At 45.7% G+C, this 25,848-nt stretch overlaps 1 protein-coding gene across 6 annotated transcripts in view; it reads left to right on the top strand.

Moving 5' to 3' along the window:
* The first annotated feature begins 570 nt into the window (after positions 1–570).
* Positions 571–25,848, top strand: part of LOC128405290 (A-kinase anchor protein 2-like) — a 96,761-nt gene continuing 71,483 nt past the window's right edge. For 2 of the 6 annotated variants that reach the window (XM_053371789.1, XM_053371790.1), the window contains exon 1: positions 12,356–12,642. The gene's annotated coding sequence lies outside the window, so the exon portion shown is untranslated. Of the gene's footprint in view, positions 632–12,355; positions 12,643–13,350; positions 13,440–13,460; positions 13,477–14,860; positions 15,003–25,848 lie in introns of those variants that run through there. The other 4 variants (XM_053371794.1, XM_053371791.1, XM_053371786.1 and 1 more) reach the window with 4 other exon arrangements.

Below are 25,848 nucleotides of genomic sequence, written 5' to 3' on the forward strand. Positions count from 1 at the left end.
GGTTGCCATGTTTCAAACAGTGCAGTCTGTCCATTTTAAAAACTATGCTTCCATTGTTGGTAATTGTGAGTCTCTCCATCTTTCTGCAGACAATAGTCTCGCCGCCGTAAACATATATTGAAACAAAGTTCCATAGTCCTTTTCTAATTATATATCCATAAGAATAAGCAGGAAGAGCTCTGGTTTGGGCATACCTTGTGCAGTTTTTATCCTTTTTCTTTTGCACAGCTGTGTCCCATGCATACCACATGACTAACCTGGTTTTGAAACTCTCCTCCCTTAAAAAGAAAAAGAGGTTCATGTAGATTTGCAACTGCTGCATTTTGAGAAACTGCAAGTCTAAAACTACCATGGCTGTACAAAACTAGTACGACGCTTTGGATCTAGACAGGCCACCATAATTTTTGGGTGAGCCCAACATATCTGCTAATATTACTCATTCTGCTTGTTTTTAATATGTACTACTGATTTCTGTTGTTGCACTGCTGATTTCTGTTTGGTTTTTTAATGGCCTACAAATAGAACAATTTTTTTTATATTTAAAAATATATATTTCTTCACAGAAACTAAGGGATTTAATGTATGGCGTGAAGAAATAACTGAAAGCGCTGAGGTGGAAGCGGCAGCCACGGTGAGTTGATATGAACCTTCTTGTAAGTCTGTAAATGTATGTTTTCCTAAATGCCCTGTGGCAATCCGTATTGAGTAAGGGACATTTTTTGCCTTGTAGCTTCTATAATATTACAATCTGGATGTTGAATAAAGAGTTAACTTCACTGTCAACAGAGATCTGCTGACCTGCATGTGACTCCATCCCTGACAGACTGTCTATTTCGGTTTTAGTTGTGTTTTATATGTATTTGCTGTTTCTGTTTTGAGCTGCTTTTAATGATCTGTAGTGTACATCGCTTTGAGCAGGTTGTTTAGAAGGTGATTAATAAATCAATGATGATGATGATGATGATGATAGGGCTTCTGACACTCATGGCATTGATAAGACACATATTTCCTCTCTCTCTCTGTAGACGTGGCCCAGAAGTTTTAAGAGGGAAGCACAATTGCTCTCTCGCCCTTCCTGCAGAACAGCCAAAGCCGCACTCGCACAAACATCCATTTGCAGGGCACACAGTGCTGTCAGTTCTCAAACTGCTGATTGCTACCTGAGATATTTTAAGTGCCCCACTTTTTCTCTGAAGGGAAACAACTTGGGAATATTGCCAGCTACTGGTTTAAGCCTCAACTATGAATATCAATGGAAGTTAGATGCCCTTCAGGGGCGTGATGTGAGCTGTCAAATGTGCTAACGTTTTTCCAATTAGTTGAGGGGGGGAGTAAGTTTTTCAAAGCCAGCCTTGAATCGCAAATTAGTGAAAAGTATTTCAGTTATGCCTCCCATACTCCCATAAAAAGGCAGCTGAAAAAAGAGGAGAGGAACACCAGCACATTCACATGCCGGGGTCTTTTGCTGGAAGGATTTCCCCTGTTTGTTTGTTTGTTTTCCAAAAGTGTCGCTTTTTAATAAAGAGCCTTTATTGAATAAGGAGGTTTAATTACATTGGCAACACTTTCCAATAGGGAAGCTGACTCAGTGTTATTCATGTGATGTGAGCAAAATCAGCAAAACACTTTTGCAGAGAAAACAAACAGAATAGTGGAGCAACTTCAGAGGCCTGCTAGCAAACCAAAGCCTCATTTTAATAATAATAATAATACAGTGGTACCTCTGGTTACGAACTTAATTAGTTTCAGGGGTCCGTTCTTAACCTAAAACTATTCTTAACCTGAGGTACCACTTTAGCTAATGGGACCTCCCGCTGCCACCACCGCGCGATTTCTGTTCTCATCCTGAGGTAAAGTTCTTAACCCAATGTACTACTTCCGGGTTAGCGGAGTCTGTAACCTGAAGTGTTTGTAACCCAAGGTACCACTGTAAAGTTACTCAGATCAACCCCCGAATTTGCATGCCAACAGAATGATTTTTCATCTACTATACTACAGTCTAATTAACTGTGCACACGTTATATTGAAGAGGTTAGACCGCATTATCCAGCAGATCATGCCTAATTAACATGCTGTTGTCATTGTTGTTTGGCTTATCAAACAACTAAATTGATGGGCTTTGTTTTTATGGAGAAACAACGATGCCCTTGACATGGATGCATCTGAAATGCTGGATACAGCAATAAGTTTAGCAGCTAGATGACACTTGCATGTGGATGGAAGTGTTTTCTTTTTTCCCTCCGTGTACCACAAGACATCCTTTATGCCAGGGGTGTCCAAACTTTTTTCAAAGAGGGCCAGATTTGATGAAGTGAACATGCATGAGGGCCACTGAAAGGGCCGCCCAAAGTTGTTGACCTTTCTTTAGGATTGAAGTTGTTGATTGAGTTGTTGAGTGTCGGTGCCACTGCAATGTTCAGAGATGGCCCGTCATTGGGTATAGTGAAGTAAGGGGGCAGCGGCCCCTGGTTGTTCCTCCTAAGGCCCCTTGGTCAGTCCCCTCTATTGCTCCCCAGAGTTGGTAGCTGGGGTGGGGCTCGGCTGCAGCAAATGCCTTCTGGCAGCAGCACCACTGCATACCCCCCAAATGTCCCGATTTTCCAGGGACAATCCCAGAATTACCAAAGCCATCCTGGCTTCTGATTTGATCCCGGAATGTCCCTATTTCCCCTGCCAGTGTAGCCACTGCTGAGCTCGGAGAGGAGGATAAGCCAGCGCTTGTCATGCATGGCTGCAAGGAAGCACTCTCAGTGGCGGAGGAACCCCCTCCGGCACCCGGGGTGGCACAGCCTGTACAGACTGTGCATGTGCAGCATCCCACGCACGTGCACTCCGTACGGGATGCCACACATGCACAGACTGTACGGGTTGCCACTCACGCACGGCGGCCATACGGGCTGCCGCTTGCACGGCGGCCTGTATGGACTGTGTGTGCCCTCTGCCGCTCTACAGCTGGGGGGAAGCAGGAGCCATCTTGTCACCCCCTCCCAGAGTGGCACCCGGGGCACCCCACCCCCTCTGCCCCCTCCAGCCCCCCTTCCTACGCCCCCCTTCCTATGCTCCTGAGCACTTGGTTGCCTCTCCATGGCTGCTGCTGCCTGCTTTCTCCCTTGGGCAGCTCGTAGCAGCTGATGGAGAGCAGGAGAGAAGGAGGAGGAGGAGAGGCCCTGCCCTGTGTGATGCACCAGCTCTGAGGGGCGGGCAGAGGACAGGGCTGTCCTGGGCAGGAAGAAAGGGGGAATGGAGCAGAGCGCAAGGATTCTTGATTTTAAAAAATATATGTTTTGTGCGTCCACATACAATCCTGCCCCTCTTTAAAATTTGTTTGTTGGAGCGTGTTTTCTTTTTGTTAATCTACCAAAGAATAAAATAAAATAAGATTGAGATTAAGGGGTTTTCTCATGACAGTGGAGGGGTGTGTGTGTTCTCTTTGTGTAGTTGTGGTGGCAAATTTGCCCTTCCTCAGATAGGAAATGCTCTGAAGGGGAGGAGGGAGACAAAAAAATGGGGGTTCAAGGAAGGTCCGTTGAGGGGGAGTGAGAAATGTCCCAATTTTCATCTGAGGAGTGTTGGAGGGTATGTTACTTGTGTTTACTAGGAGGGGGAAGGGGGCAGGTTTGGGGTTGTGCAGCGCACCAGCAGAGCCAATCTGATTGTCCCAGCAGTGTGCTCCCACAGATTGCCTAGCCATGCTTGAACGCATGTGCACCGCACTGGTGACACTGATTCTGTTAAACAACACCAGTTTTATTGAAGACCACCTGTTAAAGCAAGTAGGGAAACCAGAGACCTTGCAGATGTTGTTGGACTCTACTTCCCACCAGCCTCAGTGAGCATGGATGATGGGAATTGTACTCCAGCCACATCTGAAAGCCATCAGGTTCCCTTTCCTTGTGGGTAGCAAACTGTACTGCTGGCCTGTGGAGCACTGTCTGCAGAATACTGATACACCCAAGGACAGAGAAATTCACATTCCCCAGTTAAGTTCAGGGATACCATTTAGGCGCTGTGATGGCAGTTGAGGGATGGAGGGGCACTGACTGAAGATTGGCTGTTCAGGGTAAAGGTAAAGGGACCCCTGACCATTAGGTCCAGTTGTGACCGACTCTGGGGTTGCAGCGCTCATCTCGCTTTATTGGCCAGGGAGCCAGCATACAGCTTCCGGGTCATGTGGCCAGCATGACGAAGCCACTTCTAGCGAACCAGAGCAGCGCATGGAATTGCCGTTTACCTTCCCGCCGGAGCGGTGCCTATTTATCTACTTGCACTTTGATGTGCTTTCAAACTGCTAGGTTGGCAGGAGCAGGGACCGAGCAACGGGAGCTCACCCCATTGCAGGGATTCGATCCGCCAACCTTCTGACCGGCAAGTCCTAGGCTCTGTAGTTTAACCCACAGCGTCACCCGCAACCCTCCTTCAGGGTAGAAGGCTGTATTTATTTCCCCTTCTTCCCCTGCTGAACAGCTGGTTGGCAGGGTTCAGAGCATCTAACCCAGGAGATTTGCTTGTGTAGGTTTGGATTTGGGTTGTCGTATCTTTAGGGTTCTATTAGCAATTCAGCTTTCATTTCTGGAAGACAGCAAAAGCTACAGTTCAGAAACAAGGAAGGAAACTTGTAGGCGACGCATGGCATCTATTTCAGTTATTTCATCCCTTTTTACCTACTCGATTGGGAAAGAGTGAGTTAACACACGCCTCTGCCGTAGTGTCTTGGGAATCCTCAGTTTATGAGACACTAAGCTAATTTCATTGTGTGCAGCCTGCTATTTCGGTTGCGGAACGGAAATCTAATCTGTGTCTGCCTGAGATCAGAACAGAGAGGAGCACACAAGAAAAAGCCTCTCCCTCAGAGATCATATGATGACCAGTAGATTTACTGCATTCCAATAGACTGCGCATGCATAAACCACATGCTTCATCCCATCACTCTTTCTAGGTCCCACAGTTATGATTATAGTGGATGCCTTTGAAGTAAATAGCACTCCCTTGTCTCTTTCTGGTTCCTGATTTTTGGATTTTGATTTTTCAGTGGCAGTTTCAGGGCACTGAAGAAGTTACTTTAAGTCTAATCTATCTAAACATCTATGCACAAGCATCATTTTCGTTGTCTGTAAGCTGTGAACAGGATGGCGCTTCCTACCACGTCCGTCCCCTGCATTGTGCTAACAACTATCATAAGAAATTCTCTTCTCGGTATTCATTTTGGAGGTGGTCACAGCTGCATTGGATGAGATGGATTCATCACTGCAGTGGTGGCCCAACTTGGCCCTCCAGCTGTTTTGGGACTACAACTCCCATCATCCCTAGCTAACAGGACCAGTGGTCAGGGATGATGGGAATTGTAGTCCCGAAAAAGCTAGATGGCCAAGTTTGGCCATCACTGATCTAATGGGTTTCCTCTTTTTTCCCCAAAGGCTTTAGCAGACTGGAGAATGAAGGAAGAGCTTGCTATGTGAATTATAGGTTAGTTTCTTTCATTTACAAAGCCTACCTCTTCATTGTTATTGGAGAACGTGAGGAAGTAGCAAGGGATGGGAGACTTTATTCGACATTACCAGACAATTAGCCAACATTTATTGTTGGGGTGGGGGTGGTTTGGCATTGCAATTGCTCTGGGTTGGGTCAGGTGGCTCAAGGCATCCAGTGACACTGAAGTGGGACTCTCCCCTGACAACCTGCTCAGCCCCTCCTTGGCATCTAGATCAATAGCCCCCCCCCCCAGGATCCAGTTTGGCACACTTGTTCCATAACTCCATTGACCAGACCCTTCCAAGACACCTCCACAGGGCTCACGACATCGGGCAGCAAAATGGCGAATGGAAGTTAGTTCAAATGGATGCACACTGGGGGGGGGAAAGATCCCAAAGATCAAATACCTCAAGGGTTGTCACATGGAAGAGAGCACAAGCTTGTTTTCTCCTGCTCTGGGGGGTAGGACTTGAACCAATGGCTTCAAGTTACAAGAAAGGAGATTCCAACTCAACATCAGGAAGAACTTTCTGACAGTAAGAGCTGTTCAACAGTGGAATGGTCTCCCTTGAGAGACTGTGGACTCTCTTCCCTGGAGGGTTTTCAGCAGAGGTTGGATGGCTGTCTGTCATGGCTGTGTTAGCTGAGATTCCTGCATTGCTAGAGGTTAGACTAGATGAGCCTTGGGGTCCCTTCCAACTCTACAATTTCCAGCATTCTATTATTCTGACTAGCCAGCTAGGGAGGCTTATACTCAAAAGTCACTTTGCCTTGAATTCCTACAAAGACTTCATCCCAGCAAGTTATAAGCAAGTGAAAGAGATGGAAAGGGAGCACCTAAACTCTCCACAGCGACACCTGTTACAGCAAGGAGCAGCTGTTCTTTCGCCTACAGTGGCTTTTATAGGGACCAGCTGTCCAAGGGAGGTTTGCCTTCAGCCACATGTCAAATATAGGCGTGAAAAGATGCCAGCTGTTTGTCCATTTCGAAGAGCCCTGTTTTCTTCCTTCCTTTTATGTTCTCAAATTTGGGGATACGTGAATTCTTAGTAAGCGAAATCACCCTTGACACTTTCTTTCCCTGACTTAGGGGGAAGGCTATTGCGTTGTGATCAGACGCCCCATGTCATATGTTGGTTGCTGGACTGCATCACTTTTGGAACATGCAAAGATGATTAAAAAAACAACACCATTATAGACCATTCAAACTTCTAGGCTGCAATCCTTTACCTACTTAACTAGGGCGAAGCCCCACTCACTCAGTGTGAGTAGATATGTTGTATGCAGTGCTTTTTTTCAGAAATGTACCTGAGTGCAGTTCCGGCACCTCTCAGGTGGGTTCCATTGCAGGCCAACATTCCCCCACCGGCTTCTTGATTTTCCGTACTTCTGGGAAGCCCAAAAAGAACATTTCAAGCCAAAACGGAATCTGGCCAGCATGTGCGAGTCTATACTTTGTTTTTAGATCTATGACCTAGCTCCTAGCCATTCCTAGTCATGATTAGTCAGGGCAGGGCCAATTCGTACTTCTTTTTCTTCAATCTGTCTCCATGTAGCAGTGGCAGGCTTTAAGCATTCCAGCCAAGCTTCTACTGTTGTGCATGTGCATGTCTCCACAAGGACCCTTCTGAGCTGCCCTAGCCATCTGCCTGAATATAAGAGAATGAGGGAGACGGGGGCGCATTTATTTGACCTGCACCAGAACCAGGGGTGACCTCCAAACCAGCTAGAGAAACAGATTGCTGTAGTTCTAAGCACCTCTGCGGTCAGTGAACGCGGCTGTTGTAAAACCAGCAGCTGTTCAGGACTGCCCTGAGTCCCCTGCGACTTACTGGAACAACGTCATGGTGAATTCCAGTACCTATTTTTCTTGGTGGTGGTGGGGAACCACACCACCAGTTCTGTGTATAGGATTTCCCTTGTAGTTGCTCACCTGCATTCTGGAGAATTGGTACAACCAGCAATAGAGGCTGCATTTTGCCTCTGGGGTTGCTAAGCTAAGCATATGCTGCCTTGTAAGTTCTGCTGACTATAGCAAGACTTCCACATAATTATATATTTAGGGCTGGGTTGTAAAAGTCACAGCTGGGAAGTGGCCACCCCCCTAGAGAGAATCCTCACATCTCTACAGAATTTATTAATGAATATGTGGTGTCCTTCCAGAGTCTCCTGCCTCCCATACTGCTTCTCTTATACCAGGCTACCCTGCGTGCTTGTGATATTAGATATTCCTATGTTGCAATGTAAAGTGTGTATGAAGGTGACCTCCACATTTCCCACAGCTCTGCTGTGTGACTGATGGATTGCCTAGGTTCATTAGACTTTCATGAAACACACAAAGAATGCCTCGGAGTTCTGTTTCCTTCAAACATAAACATTTCCGCAAATCCTTGTGTTCCCTTTTCCACATAATTGTATCCGGAGAAGAGCCTAAAAAGGAGATCTCTAAATTTCCATTTATTTTTGGAACCAAAATATGTCCCTCGTCCCCAATGAAGATGAAAAGAATTGTTCAGATATGTGTGTTAAGATATATGAGTTGCTTTGCAGGATCAGACCATGGTCTGCCTTAGGAAACTCACAGACTATGATGACTATGGTCCACCCCACAGCTTGTACTAGCATCTGACACCCACAGATATACTGTTTCTGCACATGGAGGTTGTGCTAAGCTACTATGATGCTGATGTAGCATAGTAGTTTGCTGATGTTGCTCAGGATTCGATAAAGACGGGGGGGGTGATTCTGAAGAACCCCCACATGGAATGAACTGAGTGGATGGGCAGTAAAATGGCAAAGTGTAAAGATACGCATGTTTAGGCAAAGATATCTTAATTTCACATATACAGTTATGGGGTCTGAACTGGTGGTGACTGACCAGAAATGAGATAGAAGATAGCTCTATGAAGTCAAGCCGGTGTGTGGCAGCTGTGAAAAAGACAATTCCATGCTAGGGATCGTTAGGAAAGGAACTGAAAACAACACTGCTGATATCATAACGCCGTTATACAGATTTATAGTGCCGCCACATTTGGAATACTGCATATAGCTCTCATTGCCTTGCCTCAAAAAGGATATTGTAGAATTGGAAAAGGTTCTGAAAAGAACAATCAAAATAATCAAGGGGCAACTCTCCTGTGGGGAAAGGCCGAAGCATTTAGGGATTTATAGTTTAGAGCAGAGGTTTTCCACCTTTTTGAGTCCACAGCTCCCTTGACCAACTACATTCTTTCTGCGGCACCCCTGTGGGGCTCAGGAGCCAGTTATGTCACCCCTTGACTGCAGAGCTGGCAGCCCCTCACTCTTTTTCAAACACCCTCCCTGGTGGAGGGCTCCCTCAGCCTCCTCTCCATTCTCCTTGGGAGTCCTTTAGGCAGCTGCAGCTTCTGCCCCTGGTCTTTGAGCCGCCTCTGCTCCTGGCAACCAGCACCCTTTAGCCAGCCCCAGAGGCACCATTTGCTTGCAGGGCTTGTAGCCAGGGCTGTTGCAACAAACAGACGTGCAAGCCTTTGGGAGGCAGAGATGCAGGAGGGCATCAGAGGAGGGAGGGAAGGAAAGGGAGACAGAGGCCAGTTGTTGTCTGCAGCACCCCTGACCATCATTCAAGGCATCCCCAGGTGCCACGGCACACTGGTTGAAAAGCACGGGTTTAGTGAAAAGGCAAGTAGGAGTGGACATGTCAGAGGTTTATAAAATTATGTATGGCATTGAGAATGAGGGTAGCAGTGGGGAGGGGTGTTATCCCTCTCTTGTAGAACTCATGGACTTGTCATGGACTTTGAAGACACTCAAACTCAGGACGAAAGGGAGAAACGTGCTAAGAGGAAGGCACACTTGGCAAACCCTCACCATGATCAACTCCCACCCAGAAACCCATGTCCCCACTGTGGAAGGATGTGTGGATCCAGAATTGGCCTCCACAGTCACTTAGGGACTCACTTTTAAAACTGTGTTCATGGAAGACAATCTTACTCAGCTACGAGTGATCACCAAAGAAGATGAAGAAGGCATCTGGTTGGTCACTGGGAGTACAGGATGCTGGACTAGTTGGGTCATTAGCCAGATCCGGCCAACTTTTCTTACATTCTTAGTGGCCAGTACCATGTAGACCTGGAAGAACTGAAGCCTTTGAGTTTTATGCAGGAAATCAGCTGATTGCTGCACCCTGCTACGTGCTTCAGATATCTCTACATGCTGATTTGTGTCACCTATGAGGGGGACATGTACTTTGCAGATCTGAATCCTTAATAAGCAATAACAACTGCCAATCATCCGTTTTCCATAACTTACCTAATTTTGCATCTGCATTCCTGCCACATTCCAGAATGCCTGGTTCTTAAAATGATCCAGGAATTGTTCCATGTCTCTGCTTATTTTTCAGTGCATATCCAAAAGCAAGACGTGAACATTAAGAAAATGTAACTTTTTAAAAAGCATTTAAGACAAATTTTGTTCCGCTGCTGCAAGTGTTTTGAAATGCAAATCACAGGCAATGAACAAGAGTTACTAAAATATGCATGATAAAACAGCACTTGATTTCCTCTGTGACTTATTAATAGCCTCCTGCCTAATTAGTATTAATTAAACACACCCTCACATAGGAAATAGGAAAACTGGAACATGGGAGATAGCTTGCTATATTGTGTGGGCCAAGAAAGAAGCACCACCAACATTAAGTTCTGATAAACTGGGGAAGTGGGTCATAGAATCTTAGAACTGTCTCATACGGGGATTGAATCTACAACCTTGGCATATCAACACCATGCTCTAACTCAGGCATGTCCTAAATCCATTTCGGGGGCCTAATCCGGCCTGCTGGTTGGTTTAATCCGGCCCCTGTGGCAGTTTATTTGATGGGGTAAAATCCTAAAACAAAACCTCAACTCCAACCCTAAAAAAAGGTTAACGACTTTGGTCGGCCCTTTGATTGACCCTCACGGTCCTTCACTTAATCAAATCTGGCCCTCTTTGAAAAAAGTTTGGACACCACTGCTCTAACTGAGCTATCCCGTGATCAAATAGTTGAAGCTTATTAATTAGGTGATCTCCCTGCCATTGAAGACAGCGGGGTAACGTAGGGAGGACTTCTGGGGCAATTGCCAAGCCAGCTCTGTCCCAGTGTTGCAAAGCCACTCAGCATGAGAAGGCTGCAATCAAAGGCGCATGGCTGTTGCATCCTTCTCATGCTCCAATGGAGCCTGCTGCGCCAGGCCAGCCCTCACTGCTGAAGTGAAACCAGCCCCAAGCGGCACCATCTGTCTCTGGCAACAGATTTTGAATGTGAGGTAGAGTTGACCCACCATAGCACACAATTCACTAGGAAGTCGTCTTGTGCATTCCCTATTGGAAATGAACAGTAGCTGCGTAGTGCACAGCAGTGCTGTAGCAGAGCTCTCCTTCCTTTTATCCTGTATATCCTTTGACTTGCCCTTTAAGGACGGGCGTCACATGGCTCCATTGCGCTTACCCACTCTGCAACATAACAGCCTCCTCCTTCGCTAGCTGCAGCCTCCAGATGGTCATCAAGGGCAGCTCCAGACAGGCTGCATTCCAGTAGCCCAGGGGAGAGGTCACAAGAAGCAGGGGCACTTGAGGCCAGGCTTTCCCAGTCCGTAACTTAAGCTGGGCATAAAGCACCCTAAGCCATAAAAACCACTTGAGACGGCAGGGGCAACAGGAGTGCCAACTTGAATAAAATATTGGAGGGGGTGTGTGATAAGACAAAATCGATCACAAAGACGCAGCACATGCACACCATTTGAATGGCAATGGCCATCAATTGGGGAGGTCCCCTCAATTATTTTATTGGGGGGCTAGTTCTTCTTCTTTGGCGATCACTCGTAGCCAAGTAAGATTGTCTTCCATGAACACGGTTTTAAAAGTGAGTCTGTAAGTGACTGTGGAGGCCAGTTCTGGATCCACATGTCCTTCTGCAGTGGGGACATAGGTTTCTGGGCAGGAGTTGATCATGGCGAGGGTTTGCCAAGCATGCCTTCCTCTTAGCTCATTTCTCCCTTTCGCCCTGAGTTCGAGCATCTTCAAAACCCATGACACCTTTGGTAAAGGCTGTTCTCCAATTGGGGGTGGCTAGTAGTTGGCTCCCAAAGAGGGTGTGAGGGGACCCCAGCTTCTAGGAGTTGAATCCTTTGAGTGGCAGGTTGGAACCCACAAATAACCCTTCTATTGGCCTATGCAAGATATTGCTCTATGATGGATTTTATTGGGGGTACCAGGGGTGCCAACTTAAATAAAATATTGGGCGGCTGGAAACCACGTAAGCCCTCAGCCCCACAAAATCGACCACAAGGTGTAGCACATGCACATCATTTGAATGGCAACTCCCATCAACATTGAGGGGGACTGGCCCTCTCAATTATTTTATGGGGGGGCTAATATTTGGCTCCCAAGGCTGGGGCGAGGGGACCCCAGCCTCTAGGAGTTGGAACCTAGGAGCCAATGAAAGATATTGCCCTAAGATGGATTTTATTTCATGTCATTTTTTTCCCCTGGTGGCCAACCGCGGCTGCCTTGAAGGCTGGCCGGAGCCTTTTCGTTGGCCTTATCCCCGCCATAGCGGGAGGGCGGAGAGCAGCAGCAGCTCTTTCTGCAGGCGCGGCGCGAGTCTCGAATGGATGCTGAGGTAACCTGAGAGGAGGCGGAGGCGGCGGCTGCTGCTGCCTCTCGCCGCCCCCCACCCGCACCCCGCCCCGGCTGCACGGAGCGAACGAGGCCGAAAGCAGCGAGCTCCGGTTCGCTTATTTATTTATTATTCAGCAGCAGAGGCGCGAGCCTGAGGAGAGGAGGCGGCGGCGGCGGCAGCAGCGTGGCGAGCTGGCAAAAGAGAGAGCGCGCGCGTTCGCAGCCGGCTTCCATGTCCTGCGGTGAAGCTGCCTCACAACACGCCCACCTCCCTGCCTCACAGACCGGAGAGTGTGTGCTGTGTTACTGCCGCTGCTGCTGCCACACTTCCTAAACTTGGAAGCGGCAGCCGGCCACGGAGGCAAGCTGGAGAAAGAGGAGGCGGAGGAAAGAGACGGCTGCTCGCGCGCGTTATCCTGCTTCCCTCCGCGCGCGCCTTGGCGCAGCGAGCCAGAGAGGAGAGAGAGAGACCCCGCCGCCGGGCTGAGAGACTTGGCTCGCTTGCTGGAGAAGCCGGCGAGAGGAAGAACTGAGGTAGCTCCCGCTCCTTTCTCCTCCTCCTCCTCCTTTCCCTCCGCCTGGGCGCCCAACGCTGCCGCCTCGTGCTCTTCGCTTCGGGGCTTGTTGTGGGGACGCGGTGGAGGGGAGCAACTGTTGGCAACGGGAGGGCGAAACGGGGACGGGAGGGAGAAGGAAGAATTGCCCCGCGTCCATCTTTTTCCTCCGCGTGGTGGAGCGGAGGGGTCTGTGCGCGCGCAAGGGAGCAGTTGCTGCCTGCAAAGCTCTCGCATGCATTGGGAGAAGGAGGGTCGGGGTTGGTTTGGTGTGGCCACAGCTACAGAGCTTGTGTGTGTGTGTGTGTGTGTGTGTGTGTGCGCGCGCGCGCATAGGGATCGAGGTTCCTTCGGTACCCCCTTAAAATATTTGAGAAAGCCAGCCAGCCCCCCTCCAAGTTGATGGGCATTGCCATTCACATTTTTTGTGTGTGTGCACTGCATCATGTGATCGATTATGTGGGAAGGGGCTTACCTGTCGTCCCCCCCAATATTTTATTCAAGTTGGCACCCCTCTCTCTCGGTGTGTGTGTGTGTCTATGTGTATGAGGAGGGGGGCGATTACCGGGTTCCTGATGGGAAGCTGTGCTGGAGAAGCAGGGGGGCCATTTCGGTGCAGTTCCACCCCTCTCTGCCATCACCCCAAAGGCTCTGGATCTGTGGCCGCCTCACACTTCTCACACACTGAGATTGACTCGCAAGGATGTGCATGCAGGGCCTTGGAAGCCTGTCTGCTCGGAAGAAAGCTGCATTGAGCTCAGTGCGACTTGCTCCGTGGTAAGAATTGCAGCATTAACTGATAGGCACGTATCAGGTATGCATGCCAAAGGTACAAAACCTTTTACTTTTCTTATCTTTTTTTAAGAGAGAGAGATGTGTGCATGCTCAGGCATCGGATAAACTCTGTCCTATGTGGATGACCTTGCCATAGTTATCATGAGGGGTAAAATAATTGCGATCACACCCGCTGTGAAAAAGGACGCACACACCCCTTTTAACCTTGAGTGCGCCCAAGAATAAGTCATTCGACGCGGCTCCTTTCCTCTCGGCCACCCACATGCAAATATGGGGGGGGTATGAACACTTAGGGGTCCAAATGTAATAGGTTGGATGGTGGAGGGAACTGTGTACGTAGTAACTGCAACTGCTTATGGGGTCTGTGGGGACACGCAAGGCTTGAGTGGGCTGGTGGAAACATGACTTGATCCTTCACAAGTCAATGTGCATGGAGCGGTGGCTTCATGGGCTGTGAACATTACCATGGTTCATTTAGACTTTGCAACTGCATTGGCCTCTTCCCCATCAGATATGAGGGGAATTGTGAGAAAACCGCATCCCCCTACAGTTCAGAGAGAGCACAGGTAACTAGAGAAGTAAGGTGAGATAACTTGGGTGCTGAGGAGGTAGCTGGGATTCTGGAAGGGCATCTGATGCTTGGGAGTATCAGAGTCAACTTGACAGTGTGTGTATGTATGTGTGTGTGTGGTCACTGAGGATCACAGTTTGAAGGCTTTGGTTGTGGTTTGCAGGGTTCAGGAGGTAAGGGAGATCTCAACTTCCATTCTCAAAACGGGGAACGTATATTTAAGGTAGGGGGAGTGCTTTTTGGGGAACCTTGCATTTTATTTTTTCTTTAGAGGGGAGAAAGAACAGCAAACGGTTCAGAAGTGCTCAGTATAAAAAGGACCAGGACATTGCCTCATCTCTCCGCATGAAGCGAACAGGGAAATGAAGGACAGAATGGAATGCAAAGCACTTCCTCTCTGTATAGAATGCCATGTCCACAGATACTAGCGTATTTGGGTGCCGTTTTCCCAAATCCTTAACCAGTTGCTTTGAAATAAGAAGCATTTAAAAAGCGAAGGTTGTATCTGGAGGTTTTCTGACCGTTGCAAATTCCAGGCAACACCTGCAGTTACACGGCTTGTCCCTTCTGAATGTCACCACTAGATCCCACTTGCTCCCTGTGTTGCTGGCGTGAAGTGAGCACGACAGTTAATTATTTTTGGTTTTGTTTAGATATTCCTGCCTCTTTAAATTATTGAGCAAGCAAGTCGCCTTTCATTTCTTCACCTCTAGGAAAGGTGTTAGAATGTGAGCCAAAGGGCAGGTTACATACAGCTAAGTCATTATAGCCCCTAAGGGCCTTTCTAAAAGAGGCAGCAGGTGAGGGATGTGTGATCTTTTCTTCCCTTATCTCTTCCTTGCTCAGGTTCCTCCTCCCAGTAGCTAACACCTTCCTCCGCCCTTGGGCAAGGGTGGTCTCAGGAATTTCTCAGGGTGGGGGCAAACTGAAACACTGAAAGAGGAAGCAGGCTGAGAGAATCACACGCAGAAAAAGTGAGAGGAATCGTGCCTTTACTTTTTTCCTCCTGTCTCAGGTTCTACAAATGCTAGAAACTTGCTATTTATTTATTTTTAATGATACCTGGGACCTGGAGATTATGGTTCATCTGGTGAGGTGGGGGTGCAATTGCCCCACCCTACCCTTGGAACTCCATGCCCATGGGATTTGCAAGCATGTGTGAACCCTGAAGAGGGAGCTTCTGAGCTCATGGGTTGCAAAGAAGTGGCATGAAAAGGATTATGTGCACAATCAAATAGCAAATTAATTAGCAAGTGAGTAGGAAAACTTACTGGAATATTTGGAAACTCTGAACAGTTTGAAGACTCACATTTCTGTCATTTCCATTTATTGATGGACTTGCTTCTATCCCATGGTAATTTGCTTTACCTATATTCCAAGTTCATTGCCTTTTTAGAATTTCTGTTCAACAAGCTATGTTTTATTTCCAAGTCTGACTTCCCTTTAAAACCTTTTAGGTTTGATAAATTAGCACCAGGGACCTGAAAATAATATAGACTTCACTTTTATTTCTGCATGTAGTTTTACACTGCAATCTCATACACGTCTATAAGAATTAAGTCTTATTGAGTCCAGTGAGGCTTACTCACAGGTAAGTAGGAATAGGATTGTACCCTTAGAAAGGTTATTTAATTCAGCCAAAGCTGTCAGCATTTTAGTGGTCAAGATTTAAGCAGGTGCTTGACTTTGGGTGGCTGCACCTTAAAAATCTGATGTTGTGATTTAAAGACCTAAAACCAGGGTAGTTTTTCTTCAATGGGATTGCTTTGGAGTTCATAGGCACAAAAGGAAAGATAAGGGATTGTATCGCATCCCTAACTATGTGAAACCACATTCCTGTTGATAAATATTGCAGATCTGAGGTTCACCGTGAGATACAGCAGCTACCCTACAGCCACAAGAGTGACTTCATGGCATGAGGCAATGTTTAAGCTGGCGATTTCCTAGCTCAGAGCTCAGTCTGTTGACCAGACCACTTTATTTAGTCTATAAAAATTTTCTAGCTTGCCCTTGAACCAAACAGTTCCCAGGATGCTGTCCAGTAATAACAACAATCAGAAAATGCACAAAAAACATAGACAAAAAAGAAAGATCAAGCCAAAGTTAAGTACAATTAATTCCAACTAGAGATATTTAAGCATGTGCTTAACTCCTCTTTCAAATTAATGCCAAACGAGTAACAAATTCCAAGATCGGTGGATCTCTAGTACCTGTGTTCTCTGCAAATATTGAAATTGAAATATTGAAATACTTTATTGTCACTTGTACAACTTGTATACAGTGAGATTACACGAGCACAAATATTAAGGTTGTATGGGCTGTGTTTAACTGAACACACTGTTTACCAAAAGGCTTGAAGGATTCCTTAGAAGCAAACTATCTCTCTGAAGTCTTAAGATCTTCCAAGGAAACCCTGCTGTTAATTCTTTGGTGGGGACATGGAAACAGTGACACTATGGAAGCAGACTTCCTTAATGGTGTCACCCACCCTTTGAAATACCCTTCTCTAGATAGTTCAAGAGGTAGAAACAGGAACCAGCTTTAAATGCCACTTAAAAGACAAACATGTTTACCCAAGCTTACCTGGATTCTGATTCCTAATTCTTAAAACTATTTCTTTTTCTTTTTGTGCGTTGCTCATTGTTATCTATGGTACTGCATATGATGTCATTCGGATTTTATTTAGCTTTTGAAAAGTGTCATTTGATGTTCTGCTTTATATGGCTTTACTTTTCCTGTTACATTCTACGTAAGCAATGTAGTGGTTTCCTGTTACATTTTACGTAAGCAATGTAGTGGTTTGTTTTTTATATTAAGTGGTTTTTATAAATTTAAGTTAAAAGGAGAGTTGCACATTAGTGTTAAAATCCTTGTCCGGAATGGGCACTGATGATGTGAATTGTTTATTGTGGTCACACTTTAACTAAATCACTTTAGCTCTGCAACTTGGGGTGTGGGGAGAGATTGAATACCTCTGTGTATATAAAACGACTGTTCAACAGAATGGAGATAGGAGATTGTTGTCTTCTGTATTGGAAAACGTGATTAACATTTCAGCATTGTGATGGAGCCCATTTGAGATTCCAGCACTATCTCAGCGCTTGGGCATGTGAATTGGTATTCATCCCTGGTGAATGTTTTGCAGAGGCTTCTCATATCTGTTAGGGATTTATTTCATTCTCACAGCTGTATTTTGTATTGACTCGACAGCCAAAGGAACAATGCCCATTCTACGAAAGTATTTATTCTGTTGCTTAGCCACTCCTAACCCAACCACCCCATTTGGGTGGGGGGGGGTGCACTATAATACATATATTCCTAGTTCACAATGCGTTTTAAGTCAATGGATGTAGAAGTGGCTGAAATGCTGGTGACGTATGCATTTAAGGTGTTTAGTATTCGGTGTACATATTCCAAAAAGTCAATGCATGGACTGCTTCCTGCATGTTTTTAAAAAAACCAAAAATACTTTTATCTGAACTTAAACGTACAGCAGCCAATGATTTATTAAATAAATAAAAAAATTTATTACAGTGGTAGCTTGGTTTAAGAACAGCTCAGTTTAAAAACTATTCAGTTTACAAATTCCGCAAAACCGGAAGTGGTGTCCCGGTTTGCAAACTTTACCTTGGTCTAAGAACAGAATCCGAACAGTGGAAGGGCACTGGCAGCGGGAGGCCTCATTAGGGAAAGCACGCCTCGGTTTAAGAACAGTTTTGGTTTAAGAATGGACTTCCAGAACGGATTAAGTTCGTAAACTGAGGTACCACTGTATTCAGTTAATTAGTTTCCTAAAATATATTTCTATACCATGTAATCATGGTGCTGCACCTTTAGATATATATTTTAGAGAAACCACAAGCTTCTACAAAGTCTGGGAAACGGTCCTCATGTTGTTAAAAATGTGGGGGGGGGGAGAGGAGAGGGCATGCAGAAGAAAGTGCCATATTTTAAGTTGACATGCTACCATCTTTACAGCAAATGTCCCAAATTTATTCATACCCCTCACCGACTGTAAGAAACGCTTTTTTTTAAAAAAAGCTGAAGTTATTTTTGTAGCCACGAGAAATAACACAATCAGTTATTTAAGCAATAGATCTATTGGAGTAGCTATGCAAGTTATATTGAGGATTGAAAGAACTATATAGACTCACAGATAGTGCTTATTAAACTTACTTGGGACAGGTATGGGGAATCTGCAGTCCGCCACACTCTGGGCTCCAACTCATATCATCTCTCCCTTTTATACCTGACTTAAGGTGTTGAGTTCCTGCTTTCAGACCAATATGTTCCAGATCAACGAACAGTGTTTAAACTAACAGGGTCATGACAACAGAAAAATACAAAAGCACAGTAAAAACAGAAACAGAATGACAATGTTAGTGCTGACCTTTAAAGCCCTAAACGGCCTCAGCCTGAAGGAGTGTCTCCACCCCCATCATTCAGCCTGGACACTGAGGTCCATCTCCAAGGGCCTTCTGGTGGTTCTCTCACTGCAAGAAGTGAAACTACAAGGAACCAGGCAGAGGGCCTTCTCAGTAGTTGCACCCACCCATCAGATGTCAAGGAAATAAACAACTATCTGACTTTTAGAAGACATCTGAGGCAACTTTAGGGAAGTTTTTAATGTTTGATGTTTTATCGTGTTTTTGATGTTCTGTTGGGAGCCGCCCAGAGTGGCTGGGGAAACCCAGCCAGATGGGTAGGGTATAAATAGTATTATTATTATTATTATTATTATTATTATTATTATTATTATTTATTATTATTATTACAGTGTCCAAGCAGAATTTAATACCCAAGTAAAAGCATAAAGATGTAAAACGTGAATGAAAAGGTCTTTACCTGATACCCAAAAAAGGTTTGGACCTAGTGCCACAACTGAGAAGATCCTGTTCTGGGCTGCCTTTGAGGAAGTAATGGTCTGGTTCATGTAGGAAAAGATGACGTTATCCTGGTCCTAGCTATCTAGGGCTTTAAAGTTATGAACATTGAACTAAACCTAGAAATGCGCTGGTAAGCAGTACAAATATGTTAAGACTGGTGGTATGTGCCCAGTGCTGTTCAGTAATTTAGCAGCCATATTTTGTTCCAAATTTATAAACCAGCTTCACAGGCAGCCCCAGATACAATATACAAAAGGATGTTGGCAGAGCAGTAATAATTGTGGCCTAGGTGACCTTAGTTGGCATTGGCGGAAATAGTTTTGTGACACTGAGGTTACTTAGGCTTCCAAAGTAGTCCCTCCCCAACACATGCACAGAAATTGCAAATCTGATCCTTAGGGGGAGGCAAAATCATTTTTGCCTCCCCCCCAACCTTTGAGCAGATAACCCTCCATATCGCAAACTGCATTTGGAGTGCCCTCTGTTTCAAAAGCTGGGCAAAATTTGTTGCTTTTATTACCATGTTTCTCCTATTGAGAAAAGTTTAAATGTCTGCCAGAACTTCAGATAATATACAATTGGTTAGCCATGGTCTGTATCCCAAGTTATAGTCATTCACATCCAGGTACGCCCAGTTATATGCAGTTGGAGGGGAACTACCTTTTTTCTTGTTCCTGAACGGTTGCAAATTTGTTCAGTGATCTTCCAGTAGAAACCACATCTACTTCTTTTCCAACTCCTGGGCTGGATCTAGACACATCAAAGAAGCGTTTCAGTTTTAAAGCGTTGTAAATTTAAACAGGGGAAACCGGTAGAAAAAAACAGGAGTCCACGTCGCCATCTGGTGGCACAATGCTATATCGCATATACAACGCATATACTGTAAATTGCTTTTTCTTTACTGGTCTAGCTGGGTCCCTGGACTATGGGGCTTCATTGATTTCAGACAATTCTGGAGATCAAGTGATGTAACTGGTGATGATGCTTCATTGCAAGCTTTTGCCAACCATTTGGGGGATATGGGGCTTAGCAGAGGATGCTTTTGCCCTTAATGTTGTTGTTCTGTAATTGGAACACTAGACCAGTTACACCTTTCTTTCTTTTTAAGATAACAGTTGTGTTTCCTGTTGGGTTTTAAAGCACCTGTCTTGATTGCTGTTTTAGATCATCCAGGTGAGCTGCTAAGTAAATTAACCATATTTACACATTCCTTTAAATAGCACAGATAAGCTGTACAAGTTCATAGGTTCAGCATGTACAGACTTCTTTTCTCCTTCAAACGTGTGTAATTTCAGTTGCAGCTTAAACTGGACTGGTTTGAGTTTGTTTGAATGATAGGAAGGGGCACTGATGGGATCAGTCGAGTACTAGAAGAGTATGTGACTATGGCAAGATGGAAGAGACAGAAAGCAAGAGACTTGTTCAAGTGTATCTAGAAAGCATTAGGTGGGGTGTCAATGTTTATTATGCTGGATAGAAATATGAGGAACTGCCAAAGGTCCTGAACATCTCAAGAGCTTATTCACATGTAGCAATAAAAATACTGCTAGTAAAATTCTAGTAAAAATACTGAGCATTTATTTATATAATGCTTACATAGTATTTAGTTTTCTTCATATACATTACTTTAGTAATCCTTACAGGAACCCTGTAAGGCAGGTCACAGTCATTATCCCATACTGCATATGAGAAGAAGGGAGGGAGAGAAAGAGAGAAAAGCTGAGATGAACATTGCCTATGGTCACCCACTGAATGGCAAACTGAGGTTTTCTGCCATGTCATGTGTGAGATTAGAACCCAGGATATCCTGCCTCAGAACTCCAGTCCCTTAATTATCATTCTATACTGTAGCAGCTCTTTGGCCCTGGCAATAGTTTTCTCTTCAGGTGATTTACTCCCTGTGGCAGTGGTTTTCCCATGGGCCCCTGGGATGCCTTGAATGGTGGTCAGGGGTGCTGCGGGCAACACTGGCCTCTGCCCCCTCTGATGCCCTCTTGCATCTCTGCCTCCCAAAGGCCTGTGCAGCTGTTTGTTGCAGCAACCCTGTCTACAAGCTCTGCAGGCAAATGGTGCCTATGGGGCTGGCCAGGGGGTGCTGGTTGCCAGGAGCTGAGGTGGCCTCGGAGTAAGCAAGCAAGCAAGTAAGTGGGCAAGTGAGCCCAGACAGCTGTTGGGAAGTCCTGGGCCCCTGTGGGGCAGTGTGAGGAGGCACCTCTCTTTGGGACAGGGAGGGCAGCTCAGAGACCAGGAGCGGCAGCAGCGGCTGCCCAGCTTGACTCCCAAGGAGAGGGGAGAGGAGAGGAGGCTGAGGGAACACTCCACAAGGGAGGGTGTTTGAAAAAGGGTGAGAGGCTGCCAGCTCTGCAGGCAAGGGGTGACATAACTGGGCTCCTGAGCCCCACAGGGGTGCCATGAAAAGAATGTAGTTGGTCACAGGAGCTGTGGACTTTACCCGTGGGATAAATCAAGGAAGTTGTTATAATGCATAAGTTCACGTGTAACTTCAAACCATGGTTAGGCAATGCATGACTGAACCTTGAACCCATGCTATCCCCCTCATCTCTTCCCTTGCACTGGCCTTAAATAGCTACTTCCTTGTTTGTCAATACCCCTGCATTGGTGAATTGTGGTTGGTGCTTGCCCTGCAAGCTGTGATCGCAAACCAGAAAATGGAAACCCTGGTTTGCTGTTTTGGATGCAACTGCAAACTGTGGTTTGCCACAAACTAGAAAGCAGATTATAAGAAAATGGTCAAAAGTGATAACTGAATTCTGGGCCATGGACACATTGGTCAAGTTCTTGCTCTGTAACTGATAAAGCCTGTTGGGATTCCTTAGCCAGTCAGTGTGCAATTTTAAGCAGGGAAAGGATTCATTGTATATGTTACCAAGAAGTTGTCTAGCCTGTTTACAAGCACTATTGAACCACAGTGCACCTATCTTCCTTTGTGTTCGATTTATTTTATGCGTCGGGACAGAGAAAAAAGACGTTAGATCTTCCGACAGGTTCGAGAATAGTCTTAGAGTTTGATCATAATCATAATAATCCTCGATTAAGCCTGAGTATGCTTGTTTTAGTCGTTGTTGGAAATATGCTGAGTATTTTTGGACCTGTAGTTCGGACCATTTTATACTTTTGATTTGCAATGCTGAGTTCGTAATCAAATGTGTTGGGTGTCTCTCTCCATCTGGGGTCCAGTCTATAGTCATTGTGGCGACCAACGGTAGGTGGTCGCTCAGTTGAATATTTTCAACTTTAAAGTGGGAAAATTTGGGGAATATGTCATGAGATACTAACATATAATCCAGGACACTGTTTGCAGAGGAGCTTATGTGTGTAAACTCACCCGGTACGTCAGGCGGGCAGTTCCTGTTTAGAATCACTAGGGAAAGGATTCATTAATTTAAGTCTTACTTTTTCAAAGCTGTCTCAGCATTGGGAGTCAGTATGTAAGCTGAACGCACAGCTTTGTATTAGTAGGCTGTGCATATACTTTATTTATGGCAAGCTTCACTGGAAAATGACATGCCTTTGTAACATGCAAAGTGCAATACCCACAATTATCTCTTCTATTGCCACTTTCACTGTGATTTTTCCTTTTCAACATTCCCTTGGAAATACCGATTTGCAGATAGACAATTCAGGCACACCAGCAATTAACTCATTTTCAGTCACAAAATGAACAGTTTTGTTCAGGCGTCTAACTATTGCAAGCTTCTGTTTATTTCCTTTTAGATGTTGCCTACCATAGCTTCCAGTTTATTTAACTTCCTCACATATGCTAATGTAAATAAAAACAGTACAGGTCCTATCTACAAACGCTGAACAAAGCAACAGTAACAAATTTTTTTTGCTTTATGTGATCTTAGTAATACATTTAATCCCGTGTAAAAAAAGAGAAAAGGAAGGCGAATGTGTTTGAAGTTGCTGGCTATGGAAATGTCTAGAACAATTACTTTTAAAGAACCTGGAATAGCTCAGTTGGTAGAGCATGAGACTCATAATCTCAGGGTTGTGAGTTTGAGTCCCATGATGGGTGAAATATTCCTGCATTGTAGAGGGTTGGACTAGAAGACCCTCGTTGTCTCTTCCAACTCTACAATTCCATGAGTCTATGAACATGTTTTTTAAAAACAACAACAACAAATACCTCCTACAAATTTCAGTAGGATGCAAACCTCGTTCCTAAACCTGATTGGAATCTCACCTAAGAGTACAGTCCTAAACCCACTTACCTGGGAGTAAGCCTCACAGTTGGATTTACTTCTGAGTAGACATGTTTAGGATTGTGCAGCAAATTCCTTTTTACCTGCAACTTTCCTTTTATGCTTCAGTGTAGTCAGAACAATCGCAACACCCCTACCATATAATGATGACTGAGTTAGATCGGTAAAGAAAAAGCGATTTATATGCTTTGTATATGTGATATAGGGACGCAGGTGGCGCTGTGGGTTAAACCACAGAGCCTAGGACTTGCTGATCAGAAGGTTGGCAGTTCGAATCCCTGCAACGGGGTGAGCTCCCGTTGCTTGGTCCCTGCCCCTGCCAACCTAGCAATTTGAAAGCACGTCAAAGTGCAAGTAGATAAATAGGCACCACTCCAGCGGGAAGGTAAACAGCGTTTCCATGTGCTGGTTCGCCAGAAGCAGCTTAGTCATGCTGGCCACATGACCCGGAAGCTGTATGCGGACAAATGCCAGTTCCCTCGGCCAATAAAGCGAGATGAGCGCCGCAACCCCAGAGTCGGCCACGACTGGACCTAATGGTCAGGGGTCCCTTTACCTTTATATGTGATATAACATTGTACCATCAGATGGCTCTGTGGAGTCTTATATCTCTCTACCTGTTTTCCCTGTTTAAATTTACAATGCATTTAACTGAAACGCTTCAGTGATGTGTCCAGATCCAGCCCCAGTTTCCAGGCTATGATTTTCTTACATTTGGATATATTCAGGAGTAGGATGAAGCATTTCATGGAGGTAACTTCTTTCAGTGGCTATTGACCATGATGGCTGTGCTCTGCCTCCATAGGCAGTATCCTTCTGAATGCCAGTTGCTGGAAACCACCAGAGAGGGTTGTGCTCTTGCACACTGGTCCTGCTTTTGGGCTTTACAGAGGCATCTGGTTGGCCACTGTGAGACTAGCATGCTGGACTAGAAGGGCCATTGGCTTTATTTACCAGCCTCCTCTTACGAAAGATCTGTACAATATTATGTGTGGTACGGAGAAAGTGGGGAGTGAAACATTTCTCTCGCTTTCTCACGATACCAAGAACTCAGGGTCATCCAGGGAAGCCAAATACAGTCATACCTCATGTTACATTTGCTTCATGTTACGTTCTTTCAGGTTACGTCCCGCAGCGACCCAGAAATACAGGAAAGGGTTACTTCCGGGTTTCGCCGCTCGCGCATGTGCAGACGCGCCAAATGATGTCACGCACATGCACAGAAGCAGCGAATTGCAACCCGTGCGTGTGCAGACGTGCCGCTGCGGGTTGCGCTCTTTTCCTGTTGCAAACAGGCCTCCGGAAAGGATCCCGTTCGCAACCAGAGGTACCACTGTATTGGTAGATTCCGGACACACAAAAGGAAGTACTTTTTCACACAGAGCCTACAGACATCACTGCTAGAAGGTGCAGTGATGGCCCCCAACTTGGATGGATTTTAAAGGGGTTAAGACAAAGTCTGTCAGTGGCTACTAGTCATGATGGCTGTGTACTGCATCTAGTATCAAAGATGCTATGCTTCTGAATGCCAGTTGCTTTGGGACACAAATGGTTGCCAGGGTTTGAAATTAGCCAGGCACCAGACATGTTGTGCACCTTCCTTTCGATCACTTGCAGCCAAGTGAAGATGCCAGGGTGGCGCCTCACAGCTCCACCACCTGGAGGTGCATGCCTGGGGCTCATTGGATCTGGACTGTTTTCACACACTAATACCCCACCCTGTAGAATTCTATCAGTTATGTCTTATCTGCACAGTCAGAATGAATTTCTGGAAACAAAATGCTTTTTCTGTGCTGCCTGAGCAGGAGCAGTCACCATTAAGAAAAAGAGGTCGGAATAGAGGTCGGAATATGTGGACTGTCCCTGAACCAAGTGATTTTTCTTCTTTTAAATTCTCAAAGCACTTAACCTAGCTCAGGGTTGTCATCTGAACTAGCCAGATGTTTAACTGAGAATCAGTCACAGTCAGCTGTCATTTGAAAAATAAGACTTTAGAGCAGCCTTTCTCAACCTGTGGGTCCCCAGATGTTGTTGAACTACAACTCCCATCGCCCCTAGCTAGCAAGGCCAGAGCTCAGGGATGATGGGAGTTGTAGCCCAACAACATCTGGGGACCCACAGGTTGAGAACCGCTGCTTTAGAGCCATCTTGCCCCCCAGTGGCAACTAAGCATTCCATTTTGGTGGCTATAATCATGGTTTAAGGAGCCATTTGGCCCCTAGCTTATATATCTGAGTTTCTAACACTGCATTGGTGGAACTCACATGCTACTTGTGGTCTTCCCATTTGCATCTGATTGGCTACTGTGAAAACAGGATGCACACCTGTAGTACACCAATGCTGCCAGCCTGGGAGCTCCTCTGATGTTGCCACCACCCCACCCTGTCCCAATGAGTTTCAGCATTTCCATTCCATCCATCTCACACATTACTGCTGTTTGCCCCAATTTTCCCGTTAAATTTAGGAAAAGGGCACAGTGGAGACTGAGAGCGACCTGAAAAATAATCGCTCTCCCTGGTGCATTTCAGGATACTTCCATCTCATTCTGCTGCATGTGTAGTCAAGGCTCTGGTTCTATACTGAAGTGAAACTAAGGATACCCTCTAATGCCAGGCAAGACTAGTGGGGAAGTTCAAGGACCAGGCTTGCACATGCAATATGGCCACTAAAGTAAATTAGATGGTCAGTAAATTGGTCGCAAAGCCAGC

Source organism: Podarcis raffonei, chromosome 17, assembly GCF_027172205.1.
Source record: "Podarcis raffonei isolate rPodRaf1 chromosome 17, rPodRaf1.pri, whole genome shotgun sequence".
NCBI classification, from domain to species: Eukaryota; Metazoa; Chordata; class Lepidosauria; order Squamata; family Lacertidae; genus Podarcis; species Podarcis raffonei.